This window comes from Otolemur garnettii, unplaced genomic scaffold, assembly GCF_000181295.1.
Source record: "Otolemur garnettii isolate 467f Iridium unplaced genomic scaffold, OtoGar3 scaffold00268, whole genome shotgun sequence".
In the NCBI taxonomy this organism is placed as follows: domain Eukaryota; kingdom Metazoa; phylum Chordata; class Mammalia; order Primates; family Galagidae; genus Otolemur; species Otolemur garnettii.
In genome coordinates, this window is record NW_003852663.1 from 713,914 (window position 1) to 720,912 (window position 6,999).

Here is a 6,999-nt window from a genome sequence, read left to right on the forward strand (position 1 = left end):
TTAACAAATATAAAGTGGCCATCTTTATCTTTGGTTACTTTTGTTGGTTTAAAACCTATTGTATCTGTGAATAAAATTGCAACATCTGCTTTTTTCTGCTTTCCATTAGCCTGGAATATAGATGACCATCCCTTCACCCTGAGTCTATATTTGTCTTTTAAGGTAGGATGAATTTCTTGTATACAACAGATGTCTGGTCTGAGTTTCTGTATCCAACCAGTCAATCTGTGCCTCTTTAGGGGACAATTTAAGCCATTCACATTGATTGAAATTATTGAGAAACCTGATAAAATTTTAGGTATCGATTTGTTCAAAAGTTTAGTGGATGTTTTTAATCCTTTCACCACTGTAGACATTGGAGTTTGATCAATATTTTCTGAGTTAGTTTACTTTTGTGGTGGAGGATTGCACTGGTCATTATGGGGAATAGGTCTCAGAATATCCTGGAGAGCTGGTTTGGTTATGAAAAATTTCTTCAACGCATGGATGTCATTGAAGTATTTAATTTCTCCATCATAAATGAAACTCATTTTAGCTGGATACAGGATCCTGGGCTGAATGTTATTTTGTTTTAAGACATTAAATGTCGATGACCACTTTCTTCTTTCCTGAAAGGTTTCAGCAGAGAGATCTGCAGTTATTCTAATATTCTTCCCCTTGTACGTTATGGTTTTCTTACGTCTCCCTTCTTTCAAGATTTTCTCTTTCACATTAACTTTATTGAAGTTAATTATGATGTGTCTTGGGGCTGTCTTATTCGGGTTGAGTTGTGCTGGGTTTCTGAAGCTGTCTGCAATCTGAATTTCAGGACCTCTTGACATATCTGAAACGTTGTCTTTCATAATTCCATACAGAAGAGCCTCTGTGTTTTTCGAAGCAACTTCATTGCCTTCAGGGATTCCTATGAGGCGAATATTAATTTTCTTCGTATTATTCCAGTGCTCTCTGAGAGAATGATCCGTTTTTGCTTTCCATTTCTGATTCTCTTTGGACTTTTGGACATATTCAGAAGTTTTGTCTTCTATATCTGAGATCCTTTCTTCTACCTCTTGCACTCTGTTACCAAGAGATTCTACTATATTTTTCAGATCTTTGGGGGCTGCAATCTCTTGCCTTAATGTTTCAAAGTCTTTCATGGTTTTGTCTTTGAATTCGTTGAATTCTTGAGTGAACTTTTGGAATGCTCCTTGAATTTCTATTTCTATCTTTGCCTCTATTCTATTAATCTTATTTGCAATCCAAATTCTGAATTCAATTTCTGACATCTCAGCCATCTGTTTATATAGGGGATCTTCAGTTTCACCTGCCACATCCTTTCTTGGGGGGGAGGTTGATCTACTCTGGTTATTCATATTACCAGAGCTTTTCCGCTGATTCCGCCCCATGATTATTTTACCCCGTTTGGCTTTTCCCCTTGAGGTTTGTCAAGGACCCGTATGGTGTTACGGCCTGAGAGACTGGGGACCTGCTTGGTGTGGTGAGGCTAAGTGGCTCTGTCTTATTTTCAACTGGTCTCTGTCCTACCCTAGTGATTCAGTTTCTTTTGGTTGAAGTCTCTGCTTGGAGAAATACCAGCAATTAAGTCACTCCGCCCCGCACAAGCAACAGTTGGGCTAGGAAAATCAAACCTTCCCTTAACTATACACCCAGGGTGCCCCTTTGAATAGTCCCTGGGTGGTCTGCCCAGTTTAAGGGGTCCAAATCAGTTGTCCCAGTCAGCACCAGTTTCAGGTGAAAGAATTCAAATGTTTCCGGCAGCTACATAAGAGGAGTCTGCTCGCAGCTCAGATATAACTTGCTCCAGTGTTCTGTGATGGCAAAGGGACCCACCCAGCAAGTGGGTTAATCTGGGCAGGTTAATACCTCCTTCCCCACCTTGCACCCAGTCACTCGTAATCCCCCAGGACTGTGACCCTATTCACTCCAGTAGGCAACTGCTCCCGGGATTTATGACTGTGAAAATCACCCAGAAATCTGCGTCTGGCAGGGGGGCCTTGCATGGTTAAATTAGGCTGTGAACCTTCTCTTAATTCCAGCCCCTGTCTTGGCTAGATTCTTCTGCCAAGTCATAGGCTGCTAGAGGAGGTGAAGAACTCAGCTCTGGGCAGCAAGCAAATTAGAGTTTACACTCAGGTGTCAATTCCAGCCTCTGCCCGCCCACTGCTTTTGTCTCAGCTATTCTCCTGAGGGCTAGTGCTAATGGTCTCTTTACTTATGAAAGTTACCAAGTCCATTCCACCTGTGGCTGCTGTCTGGAACCTCTTGTTGCCCATAGGGATGGGGCTTGCCTATCTGGAATGGCATCAGTTTGCAGCTCAGGATGCCACTGTTGCTGTATGGCTTCCTCCGAGCGAACTTTCTTCTCCTCACTCCTGTGCCACAGTCAGCACAGAGCAGCACCAGCCCTTTCCCCATCCACTTCTCTCAAGGAGATGCCCAATAATCTGGATTCCATAGGTAACAAACCTCCAAACCTCAGGGTGGGGAGGGAATCCTTGGAGTTCAATGTTGCAGGTGGGGAATATATACAGTTTTATACAGTTTTACAGTTTTATGCCTGGAAGGAGGGTGTTGTGGCACACCAGCAGGGGTAGGCGGTCCAGTTTTTAGGGGGTCTCTCCCGTGGGATAGTGGGAGGATGTTTGAACTCTGCTCGCTTTTTTGTATAGTGTATACTGCGAGCCCTTGTTGTGGGGGAGGGGACTCCTGTCCACTTGGTGGTGGATTTTGTACCTTTTGATTGTATTTTTGGGGTCACAGCTTGCCTCAGGAAGGTTGAAGTGCGCTCTTCAATCTTCTCTCTTGGCTCTGCTCCAAACCATCAGCTCCCTTGCTAAACTTCTGTCCTTTAAGCCTCCTTCTGGAAGGGAGCTTCTGTAAAAAGCTGGCTGCGGTCCACCATCTTGGCTCTGCCCCCTTCTTACTTTTCTATTTTCTCCTTTCCTTGCTTCAGGAAAGGTTTATTGGAAAGATTTTGCGATTTCCCAAAGCCTAAACATATGAGAATATCTTGTTAGGTATAGTTGATGCTCTACACTACAATGTGTCTATTTATGCCTGTATTTTTATTTGTCTTGTTCAAGATTTAGCATGTGCAAGTTGAAGATTCATATCTTGTGTCAGTTGTTGAAAATTCTGTCACAATCTCTTCTAATATTATCTCTTCCTTATTCTTTATAGACTCTATGTAATTCCTTTTAGTTATATTTCAAAGCTTTCCTTTTTTCCTGCCATGTCTTATAACTTGTTCATATTTTACACTGTTTTATCTTTTGAGCTACACTCTGGGTGATTTCTTGAGCTCTATATTCAAATGTCCTTATTTTCTCCTTGCTTTTGAGTTTGCCTCTACTGGAGCCATATAAGTTTCATGAGTTACAGATACATTTTTATGTTAGTTTCTGTCCTTCAGGTTCTCTAACATGTAGGGACTATGCATTCAACCTCATGTTTAAGGGTGAACCTGGTCTAGGCTCTGATTGTGTGTTGGCGCCTCTGTATCCACCCATGACATCACATGAAAGATGAACTTTCTTGACATGTATTTTGCTATAGGGAAAATAGTTTTCTGGTCATCATTTCATATTCTGGCTGTGCTTCTGTGAGGTCTAGATTTAGATAAGAGTACAGTACCAACTTTCCATCTTCCACTCAGAGACATTGTTTCCTGTCTCTAAGTGGAATTAAACTTTAGTCCCTAGCCCTTAATGTCAATATCCATCTGTTTGTCTTTATTTTCATGTCATTCTTGCTAGTTCTTTCTTTGTTTTTTGGGGATTTCCATTTTGTGATCATGAGCTTAACTATATTACTGTCTTGAGAGGAGGTTCATATTCTACCATTTCTGTGAGTTTTAAGTGGGAAGGGGAAAGCTTTCCCAGTCAGTTCAGTCTGCTACTGACTGGAAGTTTCTGAGATATGTTTGTCAGATTGATTATGTAGGTGACATGCCATGCCTCCTAACAGATACCTGGAGGATGGCTGCTTTATTTTACTTCCATATAGATAGTATAGAGTCTAACCACGTTTTCTTTTTTTTTTTTTTTTGAGACAGAGCCTCAAGCTGTCCCCCTGGGTAGAGTGCCGTGGCATTACAGCTCACAGCAACCTCCAACTCCTGGGCTCAAGCGAGTCTCCTGCCTCCGCCTCCCAAGTAGCTGGGACCACAGGCGCCCGCCACAGCACCCGGCTATTTTTTTGGTTGCAGCTGTCATTGTTGTTTGGCGGGTCCGGGCTGGGGATTCGAACCCGCCACCTTAGGTGTACGTGGCTGGCGCCTTAGCCGGTTGAGCTATAGGCGCCGAGCCTAACCACGTTTTCTTTACTTTGGTATATCAAAGGCAGGGAAGCAGCAGAGAATGTCTTGATCATTCAAAGATGATACAAACAAAATAGCCACCATACCTAACAGAGCCATGAGGAAGGAATGATAATAGTAAATTATATAGAAGAGTAATGCTAGAACCACACGTACCTCTTACTTTGAATAATTCTAAGGTACCCTGTAAGCATCCTTAGGAACACCATGGAAAACACAGTAGATCTTAAATTGATTCCATTTCAGCCACCCTGATGGAATGGGAAGACAAAATGGAAATTAGAAGTATTGCTATAGAAAATAAAAGTTGGATGTCTTACACACCTGAGTTTGTTGTCTGAGATTTATTTCAATTACATATAGATACATGTATATGTGTACACAAACTTGTATGCTCATTGTAAAATGGCTGGATGAAAACACAATGTGTTAGGCATGGCATTCTGTAGAATGTGCCACCATAAGACATTTATATTGTCCTCTTTGTTTAGTTAACTATGCTTTTCCTTATTTCAGCTCAAACTTTACTTTCTTAGGGAAGTTTTCCGTCTTCCCTCTCTAGCTCCTAAATGTGTGTCTTGATCTTCTGTGATATACTCTTCTTATATACATACCTGTATTCCATTTCTTCTTCTTTTTTTCTTTTATTTTGAGAGAGAGTCTCACTATGTCACCCTTGGTAGAGTGCCATGGCATCATAGCTCACAGCAACCTCAAACTCTTGGGCTTAAGTGACTCTCTTGCCTCAGCCTCCCAGGTAGTTGGGACTACAGTTGCCCACCACAACACCTGGCTATTTTTTTTTTTTTTTGCTTGGTTAGTTGGCCTGGGCCAGGTTCAAACCTGGCTCCCTTGGTGTATGTGGCTGGTGCCGTAACCACTGTGCTACGGGTGCCGAGTCCATTTCTTCTTTGTACTTACATGGAATTATAATTATTCATACACTCATGTGATTATTTGATTAATGTATATACCACACTAGTCTGTGAGCTTTATGAATGTAAAAACCTAGTCTGTTTTTCCTAACATTATATCTTCAGTGCTTTGCATAGGCTCTCAATAAAGACTTATTACATGAATGGATGAATACAATATACTTATATATTATTCAGAATTTTTACAATGAGTGTTTATTCATTATTATAAGAAAATAAAAATCATCCTGTTTAGAACAAATATCAACATAGATCTACCTTCTGGGCCAGTTGTTTTTAATATCTTTGGGGTCATGTTTCCGATTAAAAACGTGTTGCTAATTACAGCCTATTTCTTCTGGAAAACTAAAACGCACCTTTCCCTCACTCCCAACACACAACCCTGTAGACAATTTCCAGGGATTTATAGACTTAGTCAGTTGAGAACACCTGGCCTAGGTTACTCATATGGTCAGAGGTGAGAGCTCCTTGGACACTGGCCTAAGCCTGGCTGAAGGGCTGCCAGAAAGCAAGGTGACTACCTAGCAGTAACCCTGCAGTAAGGCAAGGCTCCTTCTGGGTTCTCCAGAGATATAGAGTTTGGGGTGAGAGGCCCGCCACACTGCACCCCTCAGGCTAGGTGGGAGGCAGCAGACAGGATCCAAGGGGGCTTCCACCCAGGCATGGTGGATAGGGGCAGGCCTGAGAGGTCTCTCCCCCACCCCCAGCTATCACTTCTTCAAGCCTCCTAGAAACCTTAGCTGCAGGGATCTAGAAGGAATCTGTTCTGGTTTCCATGGGCAGGAAAAGTGCTTTCCTCCCTGCTGGGGCTGAGTTACCCCTGTATGAATTTGGGGGAGGGAGAAGAAAGCCAAATGCTTTTACTCAAGTTTCCAGCTTCATCACTTGTCCAGGTATATTTTTGAACTGAGCAACTGAGTCAGATCCCTGAATGCAGGGGATAAGGGGATAGGGGAACAGTATCTTCTCCACCCTGAGACAGAACAGGGAGGATCAGACCATCTCTGCACCCCTTACGCCCTCAACTGCCTCAGTCTCATAGCTTTTCCCTTTGCCCAGAGTTGAATCTCATTGTCTAGAAAGATTCAGTCTAATCCTTCTAAACACCTTATCAAAAACCTTAGCATGTTTTTATGGACTCTTCTTATGTAGAAAAACAATACATTTAAAAAACTTAATTAGACTAAGGCATTTCTGTATAGCGAGGCCTCCCTATTAAGTTGAACATAATTTTTTGATAAGTTTTTTTCTCTAAAGAAATACCTCAGTTTTTCAGCAAAAATAACTTCATTATTTTTTTTTTCTGATTGTAAAAATGATTACATGCTGATGCTTATTTTACTAAGACTGCAATAGTACCTGAAAGTATGAGGAAGTAACTACAAACCTCATGTTTAGTCCCTGCTTCTATTACTTACATCCTGCCCATTCTCTACCCCTAATCCCTGCCTACCTTTTTTTCCGTCAGATTTTGAGGAATGAACACACTTGCAGGGTAAATGAAAGACATTAATGACCATGGACATTGAGAGTGAAGAGAAGGACCTGGGGACCAGACTAACCCTGAGAAAGACACCAAAGAGTTTGCAAACATTTGAAAACCATTGCCCATCGACCCATGAATGGATTGATAAATTGTGGTATATGTCCACCATGGAATATTAGGCAGCCTTAAAAAAGATGAGACTTGGCTTGGAGCCTGTGGCTCAAGCAGCTAAGGTGCCAGCCACATACAACTAAGGTGGC